General features: G+C 42.4%; 1 protein-coding gene across 2 annotated transcripts in view; it reads left to right on the top strand.

Moving 5' to 3' along the window:
- The window catches only part of nhsl2 (NHS-like 2), a 355128-nt gene that overhangs the window by 122093 nt on the left and 214872 nt on the right, over positions 1-18163 (top strand). The gene's annotated exons all lie outside the window — the stretch shown is intronic.

The raw sequence follows: 18163 nt of genomic DNA, 5'->3' as shown, positions 1-18163 counted from the left end.
AATAGTATATGAATATTACACTCGTCAGGCATAATAGGCTGAGCTTTGCTAAAAATAAGCGAAATGCAAGATTAAAGAAGCTTCATGGCATGTTTCTCTCCTTAGCTCCAGCAAGTTTCCTTTCCTTATGGAATTTTCAGCAGCATGCCTCGGTATCTATGCACAATGTTTCATGGTGCCTTGCTCACATTGTTGTGCACTCACCTGTGGTGGAGCTATTCACCACTCCCCTGATATCCTGGGAGTCCTGACACCAAGGGCCTTATTTCAAATGCAGCTGTGTGGCATGTCCAGCATTGTCAGTGAGCTCCAGTATTCGTGTAGAATTGAATCAGGAATGGCTGACAAAAGGGGATTAGCTCCTCAATGCAATGTCAGGGATCTGGATATCCTCATGGATAGTGTGGTACAGAGAAGGGCCGACCAGAGGAGACCATGGCACCAAAGGCTGACAGCCTGGTCCAAGGAGATCACCTGAGTGCATGAGGTGTCCATGGTCCACAGGCACTGCAAAGCCACTTGCTACAGGAGATAACATTACAGGGAGGAAGTTGTCGAGCGAGGGAGCCATAGTTTACTAAGGAAGTTGAATCTCTGGTCAAAGAGAAAGAAGACGGCTTATGTTAGGATGAACTGTGAAGGCTCAGTTAGGATGCTTGAGACTGACAAGTTAGCCACATGAAGGTTAATGACCTTCTGCAATTTCTGAGGGCAATTTCCACCACCTTCACTCTGCTATCCCACACTCACTAATGCTGTGATTGTGCGAACCTCCCATCGATGCTTATGGTATCTCACAGTCACTACTGCCTACATTATCCTCCCTGACTCACTCTCACAATCCCAGACTACTAACCTTGCATGCCTTCTGTGTTGCCCGTTCACTCACTCAGGACAGCTCAGCTTTTTTTTCTCTGCACCTGCACTAACAGCTGTGCCAGCAACTTTCATCACACTCAATCCCTCCCTTTGTCTCATTCCAGAAGAGAACAGCTCACGATACAGTGGAGAGAGCCAGGCAAATGAAGAAGTGTTGGAACTCTGGTTTCTCACTCTTCACAAGGAACTTGCACAAGCAGGAGAGCATATAGCTCACTGCTAGGACCTCCATGTCCATGCAACCAAATGAAATGGCTTTCCATTCCTCTAGCTATTAGTAGTAGACACAGGTGATGTGACAGCAGAAGGACCAGAAACGGTAGCCCTTGTTCAGATGCCCTATCCCCTCAAAGGAGACAGAGTGGTGCCAGTAGGCAGCCAGCCAGAGGAACTACAATTGAGCCCCTCAGCACTTCCTTGGGAGGGAATAGAGATGGCTGGGTCCTCCAGGTCCAGCCTTCAACACTGTGGGAGTTCAAGCTGAGGAAGATGAGCCTGTATTTAGCCAAGACACGTTCAATATGTCTGGGCCCTCTAGCCACAGAAGTCCCCAGGTTCACCTATCCAAAACTCTGATGCCAACAAGCTCTACCACAGGGCAAGCTTTGAGCTCCCTAATTGTATACACCAGCACTGTGCCTAGCCAGAGTGCTCGTGAAAGGAAAAAAATGCACATAGGTGGAGCAGATTATACTTCATTGTAAATATAATCTTGGATTTGTAAATACATGTTTATTTTCATCAGCTATGTCAGTCAATGTCATTTTCACTTCAACGGGTAGGATTCACCCGAGTTGCTAAAGGAACAAGTACCTTCTGAGTTTTGTAAAGTGCACATGGTGCAGGAACTTCTCACTTCACACTTTCAACCACAAAACATCATGTAGCGTCATAGATGGCTAGCATTGGTGCCTTCAATCTTGCAGATGCTTCTAGACATATTTTTGCACACTCAGCTGATGGTCATGAAAATATATTTACAGTGAAGTGTAACCTCCCTCACCTCTGTAGCCTCAGAAGATCTTCCACACCCTTTTCCTCCCACTAAATCTCAGGGCATCCCAGAGTCCACAGCTCGGGTGAAGGGAGCATGCCTTAGCAGAATCCTTTGGCCTTGGAGTCTTGGTTGGGCACCTCAGAGTCTGTTTGTAGCTTGGGGGCATGTCCAGAGGCAGGTGCAGCCTCCTTAGCTGCTGGGTGGAGAAGGAAGGCCCAGCCAACTATAGAATGTCTTGAGAGGAAAGTTCTGTCGGAGCTGTGTGTGGTGCCTCCTCCAGTTAGGTGCATCTGACACCAACTTGTCTCTTTGTGAGGAAGTGTCACCTGGGGTGAGGTCAAGATCTCTCGCCAGCCCTTCCCATTACTTTGTTGTTTATCTTCAGCATCAATGGCTGAGACAGGTGGAGTGCAGATCCAGCAGACAAGGAGGGTGTTAGACCTGGCTGGCCTTGGCAGACACCAATGTGACCATGGAGGTAGCCAGACACTCTCATGCCAGAGGCAGTATAGTGTAAGCAACTTTGATGCAGTTCTGTAACATCTGTGTCAATTTGCCAAGTGTCAGAAAACGTGGCTTCAGCCTCTGTGTCCACCTGTTCATTTTTATGACCTTAATTGTTGTCACCATGGGGTCCTCTCCTGCCTCATCTCCAGCCGTCCTCCGAGTGCCAGTGATCTGGATGTTCCTTCCTTTGCCAGCTGTGGTGATGAGGCAGTTAAATACTCCGCAGTGGATTTCCCCTAATCTAGCTAATATACCCACTGAGGTGTCAATATCTGTGCGGGCAAAGGATGCAGAATGTATCCTATGATGGATTTGTGATTATTTTCTCAGAACTGGAGGTTTTGTGGGGCTGCACGTTTGATGGTGAGAACTGTGTAGATTCCACTGGCAGCTGCAAGAAACCAAAAGTAAGAACACATTGCAAACAAGAGGTAGGAGTTCAGATTATGTTAAAGGTTCTTGAAAGTGGCAGAAATGGGAAAGTAACACAGTAGTGCTTCTTACTTGATTGCCAGGACAGGAATGTTTCAACACCATCAAATGAGGAGTCTCCATCCCTACTGGCCAAAACTAGAATGCAATCCCACTTCCACCCCTCCCACCCCACCTGCCCTGCCTGCCCCCTCCCCACCACCATCTAACTTCATTCTCTCCACTGTTTTTCCCTAGAATGAGGCAAAGGGAGGAATTGGGTGAGATGAAATTGGTTGGCATTGCTGTTACTCCTGGTGCAGATTGGAGAAAGGTGTTGAGGTGTGTTGAGTAAGTGAATGAGTAATCAGTGCAGAGGCCATGCAGGGTTAGCAGTATTGGTCTTGAAATAAGAGCAAGTGAGACAAGTGTCCTGTGCAATAGTGAATGGTAGGCCATGAGCTCTGCTTACAGGAAGAAGATGGTGGCACTTACTCTGGTGGAGGTGATCATTGACTTTCATATGGCATTTCTGAACTTTTCTCCAGAGCATGAACATCACACTGACTGGGTGCCAGACTCAGGCCAGGATGGCAGAGTCTGATGTTGTGGTCTCCTTTGCTGGTTCTGGGGGAAAGAAGATAGCCCTCCTCAGCTTCACCTCAAATTCAGGTCCTGTCCACAAAGCAGACCACAAATTCGTTTGCTATGTCCAGGGCAAATAACACAAACCATCCAGATCAATTTCTGACTTCCGGCACTTAACCTGGTGCTCAGAAGTCTTATTAAATAAGGTGCTGACACCAGGAATCCTGGGATATCCCAGCTGTGTTCAGTATTTCCACCAATGGGGAGTCTTGACTTATGATGGTGGGGTGCCATAAGGATGTGATACATAGGTAATGAGATGAGTTTGGGAAGATGGTATGAGAAAACATGCAAGCTTCATGTAGAGAAACCCGCCTTGACACTCCCCAAAGAAATGACAGTTAACCAATTTCTGGTAAGATTCAACCCATTAAGTTTTACAGAGAAAAATGAATGTATCAAGAGATTTTACATTGAGAGGCATGTTATTCTGAGAGGCTATTTTGTATAAAGGCAGTGAATCATGGGGTCTTATCTGAGAAAGGAGTATGATATTGCGTCTCCATTTTAGAAAGGGTCATACTATTTTGGAGGATGTGAGGGCAATATAGAGGTCAGGTTAACAAAAGTGAAGTTGCCATTTATCGAAGAGCCAGTGCCTTGCAAGATGGGAAATAGTGCCACATAGAGAGATTTAGAGATTAATAAAGCATCATTAGCAGGAACTAGATGTCAGGGTTTAGCATAAATCCTGAAGACAGAAATTAATTAAATATCATTGTTCTCATTGATATAACAATAAAAACACAAACTGCAAAATTTCACTCTGAATATTTTTGCAGATGGAGTTAAATAAAAGCAGTTCACACATGCAGCAATTATCTAACACTGGAACAGAATAATGTCTGTACTTACATCAGTGTGTCATGAAGACTGGCTCTCCTTTGCTACTCCCACACACTCACCCAAGTTCTCCTTCATGCTCTCTGCATAAAGCATTTCCTTCATAAGATAAGAGTTAATTATGTTTCTACTAGGAGAAAGCTGCAAAACGACTGATTCTATAATAACGCATACCAACCAAATCTGGCTGTTTTTGAGAAAAATTGCAATAAACTGAACACCATCTCTTGTGCTAATTTTAATTATGTTGTATGTTAATGTTATTAAGAAGTTAACACTTGTGCTCATCAACCTGTTATTTTCGAGCTGGTACACAAAATGTTTGAGATTATTTTTTAGCCATTATTAAGAATAAAACATGGATTAAATGCACAATATTCTGTCTATCAAGCACATTGTAATTCCACAGACTCCTTGTCGTAGTAAGTATGCAGGCTGAGGAGGAAAACAGGTCAAATCTAGTTCATGTGTGTAAAGTAAAAGAAATAATCCTTTCCCCCATTTAACTGCATCGCAAGTTCATGTTGCCTGTGCTTTACCAAGGGAACCATTCCAACTGTTAATCACACTCTTTAGGAAGAAATTCTTCCTGATGTCTGCTTTAAACTACTTTAAAATTATTTGTCCCGATAAACTGAAAATCCTCAGTTTCTTTCGTCTTCCATATACGACAATCATTTGACATCAAATTTCAACCTTGTGTTTCCTCTCTAAACCGTCTCCATAGACTTGATGTCAGTGACCTAGAAGAAATAACCTATTAATAGTTCAATCAAGTTGGGTTATTATACAGCCTTACTGTGACATTTGCTGGCTTGTATTCAACTGATTAATAACACAGTTCAGGATTCTGTTTAGTCCTGATTTAGTGAATCTACGATCATTTCTGGACTCCTTTCTTCTTTATTGTAACTATCCCTACATGATCCATCCATACAGTATTCTGTTTTCCAGTTTACAGTACTTAATATTTCTCCATATTGAATTTCATCTGCCAGTAGCAGGAACTTTTATCAGACTTCTAAATGGTTATCTATCTGAACAGCCACCCTTGACCATCATATTATTTTAATCAGCAAACCTGACTAGTCAACATTAAATTATATATCAAAGTCATTCAGAGGACACAAGGGGAATTTTTTCATGCAGCGTGTTATAATGATGTGGAATGTATTGTGCAAAAATCAGATTTAGTGGTAATTTCCAAAAAGGAATTGCATAAGTAATTGAAAAGGAAAAAAATAATTAGGGTAATGAAGAAAGAGGGGCCACTGGCAATAATTAGACAGCTCTTTCAAAAAGTCAGCACAGCTTCCGTGAGCCAAATAGTCTCCTCCTGTGCTCTACGTTTCTATGTAAATGAGGAACAATTAGCTACAATCTTTGGGTACCCAAACCTGACAGTCACCCATACAATTTTATTTGCTTTTCCTATTGTGTACAAACTTTACCTTGAATTTCAATTGCTGTTTCACATTCCATCAAAAAACTTTAGAAATTTTAACACCACACCATGTTTTCCATCAAACATTCCAAAGTAGCTAAAACGCAGGCCAGACACAATATTTTATGTTCTTCCTGCATTGTGACATTAGATGTTCCCAGGTGAGATTCAGCACAGATGCTTATTGACTTTCACCATGTTCATGCATTCTTATACACCAAAATTAAAATGCTGTTCTCATTTACAAGGGTCAGGTTGAGTCTTGCTGCTTTATTCCAGTTCCCCATTCAAAGCCATCAATCCTCTCACTCTGGGACCTGTGTATTTCCTCTTCCAATGTTCCACACTTGGTGGTAGAGCATTAACCATCTTGGACCTCCTCTTTGGTAGTTCATTCCTAAAACTCTCTTGTCTATTTCTTATCTCCTCAAAACCTTTTGCGATTTCTGATAATTTGATCACAGAGTGACTCTAGTGTAAGTGAAATAAAGTCATAGATTCCTAAAATGAAACAAACTCTTTGGTCTGATTTGTTTGCGCCAACCAGACACTTGAATCCAACCTAGTCCCATTGGCCAGCATTTGGTCAATATCCCTCTAAACCCTTCCCATTCACATACCCATCCAGATGCCTTTTAAATGTTGTAATTGTACCTGCCTCCTCCACTTCCTCTGGCAGCTCTTTCCATATATGCAACACACGTTGCATGGAAATGTTACCCCTCAGATCCTTTTTAAATTCTTTGCCTTTCACCTTAAACCTATGCCATTTAGTTTTGGACTCGCCTACCCGAGAAAAAAGACCTTGGCTCTTCACCCTGTCCATGCCTCTCATGACTTTATAATCTATAAGGTCATCCTTCAATCTCCCATGCTCCAGGGAAAAAAATGCCACAGCCTAATTAGACTGTCCTGGCAACATCCTTGTAAGTCTTTTCCGCATCCTCTCAAGTTTAACAACATATCAGGATTAAGTTTCTTATGTAGCAAGGTTAAAATCCACACACACGCCATATAAGGGGAAGTGAATTACTCAATTGGCAAATGGTCATTTTTCCTTATCCCCTAAGTCAATCCTAAGATTGATATCTTAATAAGATTATTCATTAAAGGCAACGAGACATGTTTAACTCTTCACTTTAAATCAGTCAAGAAACTGTCTAGAGTTTACTACCTAATTAAGTCTGAATAATGCTTTGTCAAATTGTCTTACTTCAAGCTGTTCGGAGTATATTAGCATTTCCATTACCAACCTCCCACTGGGATTCATACAAGTTATTAAGTGAATGAATTAACCCTTCTTTGCAAATTAATCACAGTAATTCACTATTAACAGCTTGTTGAGTATAAAAGTCACATTTGGTTCATTTTCTGAGATTTATTTAGGAAATAGCTTTCTCAGATAGCTGACATATTAATAGTATTTGATAAAAGTCTATTGAATTAAAATTGATTCATATGTTTTCAGAACCCAATTGCAATTGAAACATTGCTGCTAGTTCCTTACTTTTGGATGTATTTTAGCAAGTCCAAAGAGAATACAGAGGAACCTCGATTATCCGGACACCAATTATCCAAAAATCTGATTATCCGAAGGAGATCTCGAGGTCCCGATAGAAACATTACATTAAAGACGTGTTTCCAACACTGATCGCATCTTTTGTTTACACTGATTAAACAGGCACTGTCTCCAAATAACTGACCTCCCGCCCTCTCTCTCCCCACGCTTTCCCTGGAGTTCTACAGAGGGTTGTACCCTAAACTCCCCCTCCCCCACTTCCCAGGAATAATCTCTCCAACATTGTCTTGCGCAGGGCAAATGTGGAACCTGTCAAAGATTTGGAGTAAAACGTTGTGTGTGTGGCTGTGGCTGTGGCTGTGCACTATTTGGAGACTTACCCCACAAAGCCAGCTGCAGCAGCAGCAGTCTTGTTGTTGGTGTGCAGTCCAGATGCCCCGGGGGTGGGGGGAGGGGCTGTTTTGGGAGCAGGGGCTCGTGCGCTTTGTGCTGGGGGCCAGGGGGCAGGGTTGGACTAGGTTGGAGGGGCGGGCAACGGGGTTGGACTGGTTTGGGGGTGGGGTCAGGGTTGGACCAGGTGGGGGGTGGAGTTGAACTGCATTATGGGTGCAGTGTTGAACGGGGGGGTGGGGGGGGGTGGCGGGCGTTGATGGGTAGGGGTGTGGGTGGGAGGGCGGTCTTGGGGGTGTGGACTTGCGCGCTGTGTGCTGCTGCTGATCTCCTGAACAGAGAGCAGACTTTAAAACTCCAAGCCCCAGAGTAAAGGCATCTAATCGATTTTCCAAATAATTGATTATCCAAATGAAATAGTGCATGCCCATCTTGTTTGGTTAATCGCGTTTCCATTATAATTCAGCTCAAGCCCCAGAGGAATACAGGAAGATCAAGAGGGAACTTCAAACAGCAATTACAAGAGCAAAGAGTTGCATGAGAAAGGACTTGTGAACAGGATTAGGGAGAATCCTAATATATTTAATAAAGGGAAGAGGGTTACCAGGGAAAACATAGGGGCCAAGGGGGCAATCTGTGTGTGAAGCCGCAGGAAATTGGAAGGGTGTTGAATGAATACTTCTCTTCTGTCTTCACTCTGGAAAAAGGAAAACATAGGTACTGCATTCAGGAAAAAAGGACCATAAGGAACTTGCACCATTTGACAAAGGAAATAGAGAGGGATTGAAGGTTTATCAGGCTTTAAAAAGGACAAATCCCCTGACCCAGATGAATTGCATCCCCGGCTGCTGAGGCAGGAAATTGCAGGGGCTCTGACACCAATTTTTAATTCCACTCTGGCTACAGGGGAAATGCCAGAGGAATGAAGGATGGCTAATGTGGTTTCACTTTTTAAAAGGGGTGGTAGAGATGAACCAGGAAAGTACAGACTAGTGAGTCTCATGTCAGTGGTAGGGAAACTATTGGAGAAAATTCTTAAGGAGTGAATTAATACCTATTTGGAAAGGCATGGATTAATTATGGATAGTCAGAATGGCTTTATCAGAGGGAGATCATGCCTAACAAATTTGTTGGGTTTCTTTGAAAGTGTGATGATGTATGTGGAAGAGGGAAGATCAGTTGATATCATTTACTTGCATTTTAGCAAAGCTTTTGACAAGGTCTCACATGGGTGATTGAGTAGGTTAAAGCACATGAAATTGAGGGAAACCTGGTGAGATGGATCAGAATCTGGCTTAGTAATAGTAGAAGGGTAATGGTAGAAGACTGAATGTCTAGAGACTGGTGTCCAGCAGTGTACCACAAGGATCAGGACTGGGACCCTTATATTTGTTATATACATAAATAACTTGGAGGAAAATATGGGCAGAATGTTAAGCAAGTTTGCAAATGACACTAAGATTGGTAGAGTGGTTAACAGTGAAAAAGATAGTTGTAGGTTACAGGAAGACAAAGATGGGTTGGTCAGATCAGTGGCAGATGGTACTTAAGTGCGAGGTGATACACTTTGGAAGAAGAAACAATATGACGGAGTACTTAATGAATGGCAGGACACTGGGTAGCTTAGGGGAACAGAGCGATCTTGGAGTAAATATTCACAGACCCCTGAAGTCAGCAGAGTACTCGAATAGGATAGTTAAGAAGACATATTGGACACTTGCTTTCATCAGTCCTGGCATAGAATATAAGAGCAAGGAAGTAACGTTGGAGTTGTACAGAGTATTGGTTGGGCACAGTTCGAATACTGTGTGCAGTCACCTGTCTACAGGAAGGATGTGATAGCACTAGAGAGGGTACCAAAGATGTTCACCAGGATGTTGCCCGGATGGAGAAATTGAGCTATAAGGAGACACTAGATAGGCTCGGATTGTTTTCTTTAGAGCAGAGAAGGCTGAAGGGGGAATTGATTAAGGTGTATAAGATTATTAGGGATAAGGACGGGGTGACTAGAGAGCAGTCATTCCCCTTGGTTGAGGGGTCAATCACGAGAGGGCATAGTTTTAGGGTGGGGGCAAGAAATTCAGAGGGGATTCAGGGAAAAAAATATTTTCACAGCAGGTGGTGGGAATCTGGAATGCACTGCCTGGGAAGGTAGTGGAGGCTGGAAATCTTATAACCATTTATTTTAAAAATATTTGGATGAGTACATCAAATATCATAACATTCAAGGATATGGAAAAAGTGCAGGAAATTGGGATTAACACAGTTTTAGTGGTGGTTATGTTGATGCAGACTCAATAGGCTGAAGGGTCTTTTTTGTGCTGTCTGACCCTATATTTACTTGCTGCACTGGTGGCTGTATCTGGATCAACTGACCAGATTTCACATTCCTTGATTTTGGAATACACGTGCATTTAAGTGATACTTTGCGTTAGGCTTGTATATCCACACAAACGTATCCTTTGTTGGAATCCATTTTCCAGTTTAGAGATATTTTTACATCTGCAGTGTAAAAATCTCCTATATTTTCTACTTCAAAAGCTGCTAAAAACTTAAATCAAAATTAGTTAACAACTGATGAGTGAGCAACCCTCATCCTATCTATGATAGACAAGTAAATAGTCAGAAAAAAAAGGAGTGGGTATACACGGGATATTTTCAGATTCTTAGGCCTCAGCTGTTTAGAATCTTTATCAGTCCAGATTTGTTGATGGTACAAGCCTAGGTGGGAGAGTAATCTGTGAGGAGGCATATGAACCTTGCAAACAGATATAGACCAACTAAACATTTGGACAAGAAAATCACAGATGGAGTATGTTGTCAGGAAAATTGAAATTATCCCCTTTGTCAGCAAGAGTGGAAAAACTGAGTTTGTTTTTTAAACATGGCTGGACAGAGGACAAGAGACTCAAGAGTCCCTGGATTTGGTTTGAATCAGAAAGTGGAATGTTCCCCAAATGAACTTTCCATGAAATCAACAGCCAGGCACAGAAAACTCACCAATCAGAGCAATTGCACTCTGGACCAACACTAAGGAGCAGGTATCCTTCACAGAAGGACAAACCCCAGAGTCTCAGGATCTGAGAGTAGGAGGGGCTGTTCACAAAGTGTGAGATCAAAAGGAAGAAGTATGGGGCTAAGCATCATAAACAAAAGCAAGCTGCGGCTATCATTGGGCTCTCACCTTGTTGACATCCAGTCCCTTAACTAAACACCGATTATCTCTGATCAGGAGACTATCCCATGCTCCCCACACTGCAAGGTGACAGGCAGTCTGTACGGTTTGATCTGTTATGCAGACTGCATGTCATTAGCTCTGTTAGCAGCTGGTTTAATCCAAGTAGCGGCAGCATGAGGCCTTTGGGTGGTCCCTTAAGGGCCTAATCGGCATTGAGCTAGATGATTGGCCATGGATCTTCCCACCCAGGTGGGTTAATTTGCAGTTATCCACCCTCTAGAAGACAAGAGAATTAGATAAGGGGCACTGAAGAGACCTCCGTAGATATATTAAGGACTCTAGTTGTTATGATCACCAGGTCATTCTGAGCAGTAATAGTGTTCTCCAAATGGTAGGTGATATCAGTTTACAGTGGCATTCAGTGTATCTTACTTTCTTCCCTCAATTATCACTAAATTAGTTGTTACCATCCCTTTCTTGTAAAATCTATTCAGTGACTCTTGGTATCACTCAATGACCCTCCATCTACAATAATTACCAGTTCTGAACTCTTTATCTAACTCATTGCTCTTTCTCTCTTAACCTCTATGAAAGGAACTACCGACCTTTATTGCCTTTTATTTAATAGCTTAACAGGTCCGTTTTTACCCTTTTACTCACTTCCATTCTTTTTGACTGCTTCTCAATTCTTTGGTAGTTTTCTCTGCCCTCTGACTCGCTGATTTCCAGTACTCTCTTTCATCATAACGTATTGTTAGTGCTGTCTTTCATCCTGTCTAATGTGCTCCAACTGATTTCTTGTTATACTCTACGTGGTTTAATGGCTGACTATGTAACCCTGTAGCTCACTGTGAGTCCTCTTTTATTTTGTCTATAATCTGAAGAGAAGTCTATTGTTCCACCATTAATGGCAAAAAGTAAAAAGGTTAGTGCTGGTTTTAGATGCAATATTGATGCCGATGTTGAAGAGCTTCAATCTTGACTTTAAGCAAGGAAATAAGATTGACACAGAGCAGTTCCAGATTTCTTTCTTTATACACAAACCTTACATATTTTGTTTTCAAGTCAATATTTAGAAGTAGATTTTATCAGCAGTAAAGCTCAATACTCTCACTTGACAGGATTGCAAGTTTTAATGCACACCGGCCATCACAAAGCATTGATTCATTTAAGATTGATGCCAGCTGAAAGTACATCTCTCTTGTCTCAAATTTGTCAGGTATTTTATTACAGCTGCCTTGTTCCTATCTTCTCCTCCACTCCTGGTTCTTACTGGACTATGATTCCACAGGAAGCCTTTGTCACAAAAGCAGCTATTCTCATGTGTAAATCCAGGGAGTCCTTTTATTTGATCATTGGATACGAGCATGATTGCTAAGACCAGCATGTAATGCCTAACTGCCCTTGAGAGTATTTCAGAAGGCAGTTATGAGTCAATCACATTATGAACTTGGAGTTACATATAACCTAAACTAATCATTCATGTTCGGCATTACTGATATTAGCTTTTATTCCAGATTTAGAGTCAGAGAGTCATAGAGATGTACAGCACGGGAGCAGACCCTTCAGTCCAACTTGTCCCTGCAACCAGATATCCTAATCTAAACTAGTCCCACTTGCTAACACAAAGTCCATATCGCTCCAAAGCCTTCCTATTCATATACTCATCCAGATGCCTTTTAAATGTTGTAATCGTACCAGCCTCCACCACTTCCTCTGGCAGCTCATTCCATACACGTACTACCTTCTGTGTCAAAATGTCACCCCTTAGGTCTTTCTTATATCTTTCCCCACTCACCCCAAATCTAATTATGGACTCCCCCACCCCAGAGAAAAGGCCTTGCCTATTTACCCTATCCATGCCCCTCATGATTTTATAAACCTCTATAAGGTCACCCCTCAGCCTCTGACGTTCCAGAGAAAACAGCCCCAGCCTATTCTACCTCTCATGATAGCTCAAATCCTCCGACCCTGGCAACATCCTTGTAAATCTTTTCTGAACCCTTTCAAGTTTCACAACATCTTTCCGATAGGAGGGAGACCAGAATTGCACGCAATATTCCAATTGGCCTAACCAATGTCCTGTACACCCACAACATGACCTCCAAACTACTGTACTCAATACTATGACCAATAAAGGAAAGCATACCAAACACCTTCTTCACTATCCTATCTACCTACGACTCTATTTTCAAGCAGCTACGAATCTGCACTCCAAGGTCTCTTTGTTCAGCAACACTCCCTAGGACCTTACCATTAAGTGTATAAGTTCTGCTAAAATTTGCTTTGCCAAAATGCAGCACCTCACATTTATCTAAATTAAACTTCATCTGCCACTTCTCAGCCCATTGGCCCATCTGATCAAGATCCTGTTGGACTCTAAGGTAACCTTCTTCACTGTCCAATACACCTCCAATTTCAGTGACATCTACAAACTTATTAACTATACCTCTTATGCTGATATTCAAATCATTTATATAAATGATGAAAGTAGTGGACCCAATGCAGATCCGTTTGGTACTCCACTGGTCACAGGCCTCCAGTCTGAAACACAACCCATCAACAAATCCCTCTGTCTTCTATCTTTGAGCCAGTTCTGTATCCAAATGGCTAGTTCTCCCTGTATTCCATGAGTTCTAACCTTGTTCACCAGTCTCCCATGGGGAACCTTGTCAAATGCCTTACTGAACTCCATACGGATAACATCTACCGCTCTGTCCTCATCAATCTTCTTTATAACATCTTCAAAAAATTCAATCAAGTTTGTGCGACATGACTTCCCACACACTTCCCATGTTGACTATCCCTAATCAGTTCTTCCCTTTCAAAATACATGTACCTCCTGTCCTCAGGATTCATTTCTTTAATTTTCTCATTTTAATTTCCTCATCTGCCATGTTGTGACTTGCACTTAAAATTCTGAATCATTAACCTGGGTCTCTGAATTATGAGCTTCAAAAGTTAGTATTTTGAAAATTGCACATGATGATGTACCTGATGTTGTTACCCTGACATCAGAACCTAGTAGCATAGGGAGCTACTGTATGAGGTAATGGCTCTGAAACACATCATGTTTATGTTACACTAGCTCCACCCACTTTCTACTGTTGCCACACACAGTCTGGGGGTGGAGACAAAGAGCTCAACTCTAGCTTTTGGAGGGAGCAGATGGTTTTGTTTCCCTGAGGTCCTATTAATTATGCCTGACCAAATGTAGCTGTCCTTATTAGATTAGATTACTTACAGTGTGGAAACAGGCCCTTCGGCCCAACAAGTCCACACCGCCCCGCCGAAGCGTAACCCACCCATACCCCTACATCTACATCTACCCCTTACCTAACACTACGGGCAATTTAGCATGGCCAATTCACCTGACCTGCACATCTTTGGACTGTGGGAGGAAACCGGAGCACCCGGAGGAAACCCACGCAGACACGGGGAGAACGTGCAAACTCCACACAGTCAGTCGCCTGAGGCGGGATATGAACCCGGGTCTCCGGCGCTGTGAGGCAGCAGTGCTAACCATGAACTAACAATTAACTCTCTCGTTATCTAAGAGCAGTGCCTGAGATGTTGAATTTCAGTAAGGCAAACAAGGGCAGGACCTATGCAGTTAATGGTAGGGTCCTGGGTGTGTTGCCAAACAAAGAGACCTGGGGGTGCCATTCATACTTTCTTGAAAGTGTAGTCGCAAGTGGACAGGGTGGTGAAGACACCATTTGGCATGCTTCCCTTCATTGCTCAGTGCATTGAGAATTGGAGTTGGGATGTCATGTTACATCTGTACAGGATGTTGATAAGGCCACTTTAGAAATACTGCATATAATTCAGGTCACCCTTTTAAAGGAAGGAAATTGTTAAACCTAAGAGGGTGTAGTAAAGATTTACAAGGATGTTGCTGGGACTGGAGGTTTGAGCTGTAGGGAGATGTTGAATAGGCTGGGGGATTTTTTCCATGGAGTGTCGGAAACTGAAGCGTGACCTTACAGCAGTTTATAAAATCATGAAGGCTATTGATATAAAAAGACTTTAGCTATTCTTCCTGAGGTGGAGGAGTTCAAAACTACTGACCATAGTTTTAAGATGAGAGAGGAATAATTTAAAAAAAGAGTGGTAATCCTTTCATGCAGAAGCTGGTCAGTGTATGGAATGGGCCACCAGAGGAGGTGGTGGAGGTGGGTACAATTATAATATCTAAAAGGTATATGAATAATTGTTTAACATTAAGTAGTTTGACCAGGTGATTTAAAAGAGGTAAGAACCTCTTTCCTGATGAACCATCATTCCTGATGAAGGGCTTTTACCCAAAACGTCGATTTCAAAACTCCTTGGATGCTGCCTGAACTGCTGTGCTCTTCCAGCACCGCTAATCCTGACCAGGTGATTTGCATGTGGAAAACAGCACTTTATCTTTAAATTAAGAGAAAGTTAGGTTCTAGGCTAGTTTCTTAAAATATTTTGAAGGTATCTGGTCTGGTCCATAACAATAGGAAGGGTTTAAAGGAATATGGGTCAAATGCTGGCAAATGGGATGAGGTCAGATTGGGATGTATGGTCGGGGGGGATAGGTTGGACCAAAGGGTCTGTTTCCATGCTGTATGATTCTATGACAGTAGTTAAAATCTTTAAATGATGTTCAAATTCCCTGAAATCTTTTCTACATTTTCCTGACTGTCTATTATCTCAAATCGGCTTTCCACTCTCTATTATCTGGGAAGACCAATCGCTTTTATGCCTCTTAACGGATATCTCCTTTCTTCTTTTGTGCCTGTTTTCTGGAGCTGCCATTTCATTTCTCTAATCCACACTTATGATTCTTATGTAGTTCCCAAGGTGTCAGCTTGTCACTTCTGATCCACCATCTAACTCCCTTGAACCACCCCATTGTGTCCTACCATGACTCAAAATACCTTTGTAGTTTGTTACATCCCACTGGGATAATGCACTGGAAACCAAGTCCTGCTATTCCTGGAGTCATCACAAAGGTTAAAGATTCAATAACATTGTGCAAAATTCCCTAACTTTCCTATATTTTAGCCCCAGGTTGACAGAAATCATGGACCAGATTTCTGTAATTAACAAGAATTATGCTTTATCACAAATAAATAGATTCTAGCTACAGGTAAACAATTATGAACTGATGATATATGACTGGTGGTTAACGTGTATGTGGTTAACGGCCCTCGCCATGTCCTAACCCATTTCCCACAGTTTTGCCCTCACCTCTTCTCACCCACAACAGCAATCGGGCCTCCTTGTCCTCACTTTCCACATCTCCAGCCTCTGCATCCAAAGGACCATTAGCTGCTAATTCCACCACTTCCAGTAGGATGACACAACCAGACACATATTCCCCTCCCCTCCCTTGCCAGCATTCTGCAATGTTCTCTCTGCGTCACTTTGGTCCATTCCTTCACTCCCCACATCTCCCACAACATCTACCCATACATTCACAAAAGGTGTATCACTTGCCCATTTATTTCCTCGCTCCTCACTATCCAAGGACCAAGTCCCACCTTCCAGGTGAAGCAGTGATTTACTTGCATTTCACTCAATCTAGTCTCTTCCATATTGGGTAGATGAAACATAGACCGGAAGACTGCTTTGCAGAAGATCTACATTCTGTTTGCAAAATTGGCCCTGAAAGTTCCAGTTCCCTGTTACTTCAACATACCACTCTGTTCCCTGGCCAACATCTCTCAGGCTTGCTGCAGAGTTACAATGAAGTTCAGCACAAACTGGAAGAAAAGCATCTCATTTTTTGCTTGAAGCCCCTGCAGTCTTCAGGAGTCAATAAGGAGTTCAATAATTCTAGGACCTGAGCACCCTTTTCCACATCCTTTACCCACCCCCACACCCCAGGCTTCGTCATCACATGGGCTGCTTTCATCACAGCCTACCCACTTTCACCCACTGATGGTCCCATTAGCAGCTTTTCTGTCTCCCTGGCTCATCATTGTCCATTCTTTTGTCTGCCTAACTGCTGTTCTCCCTCTCTTTTTGGGCTCCATCTCCACCTATCATTTACTCCTTTCCCCCCCCACCTAGTGTCTTCACTGTATACATCCAACCTTTCCTAGCCTTAATCTGTTCTCAAGAACAGTCACTGTATCTGAAACATTAAAACTCCTTTGTCTCCACAAATACTGCTAGACATGTTCATTTCTCCAGAAATTTGTTTTTTTGTTTCAGATTTCCAGCAGCCACAGTTCTTTGGTTGTTGGCTAAAACTCCCTCAATACACTAATTTAGACAGGCTTATTTTTAAAAAAAGTGGTGTTATGGGTGTAGGGCAAGACTGGGGTGATAATTCAATGGTCCCCATTCACAGGATTCACTGAGATGATCCTTTTGGCCTGTCAGGACCAGTTGTTCCTTGACCTTTCGTTTTCAGATACCTTCTTCTGATTGTAGTAGGCAGTGACCAGTTCATATTGATAAAGTCGCCGGTTTATTGTTTAAAGTCCGCAGCTTACAGCAACTGCTGAGGGGAAATAAATGATTTCTCTTCCCAGGCATGACATGTTTTTACTGCAGAGGAAAGAACACACCTTCCTTTCCAGGGGCCCAATGGCTTCTGATCAAATATTCACACCTACAAGTGATTGAGCTAGCTTGGAGCCATTCGCATAGTTGGCAGGCAGAAGGCCCTTGTCATCAGTAACTGGTCATTACTTTACATGCCAGCATCTATGTTTTGCTAGCCAAATCTCCTCTTGTATGCACTCCCTGGCTCCAGCCTGTCTGCAGTCCTTCCCCCATTACTTGAACAAAGAGCTGTGTAAACAGCTCTTACAATGATTCTCAGTTAACTTGCAGTAATTCCTTCAACAATTCTTTGTTTTTAAAGCAGTCCACAACCAAAAAATACAGAAAAAATGCCTTTGTAATAATATTTAACAGTTGGAAACAGGCCATTTAGCCCATCTCATAGTGCCCATAGTTATTCATTACCACAGCACTTAATCCCTCCCAGATTTGCTTCTGGCTGCACTGTGTATTTGTGAGGCAAAGTTTTGTTTCTGGGAGTGGTCTCACTTACACTAAAAGTAGCAGTTCTGCTAAATATGGTTCAAGCCTGATCTTTATCCATTTCCAACACAGGGGACAAAAATTATTATAACTGGGAATTAAAACTATTGTTTCCAGTTGTGTTTTGTTGTAAGTCAGCACCAGATTTTTAAGGAAAATAATCAACAGTATCAAAAATTTTTAAGATCAGATTCTTTAGATGACTGAAACCATGATGTCTGGCTGGTCTCATTGCCAAAGTCTGTCTTTTGATCTCAACCAGACGTTTTCCTCCCAATCATTAACAGGTGCACTCCAGATTCCCAACTGCTGTTA

Source organism: Chiloscyllium punctatum, chromosome 25 (genome assembly GCF_047496795.1).
Source record: "Chiloscyllium punctatum isolate Juve2018m chromosome 25, sChiPun1.3, whole genome shotgun sequence".
Taxonomy (NCBI): Eukaryota; Metazoa; Chordata; class Chondrichthyes; order Orectolobiformes; family Hemiscylliidae; genus Chiloscyllium; species Chiloscyllium punctatum.
The sequence above is the reverse complement of the archived record's forward strand: the minus strand, read 5'-3'. Positions and strand labels throughout refer to the sequence as shown.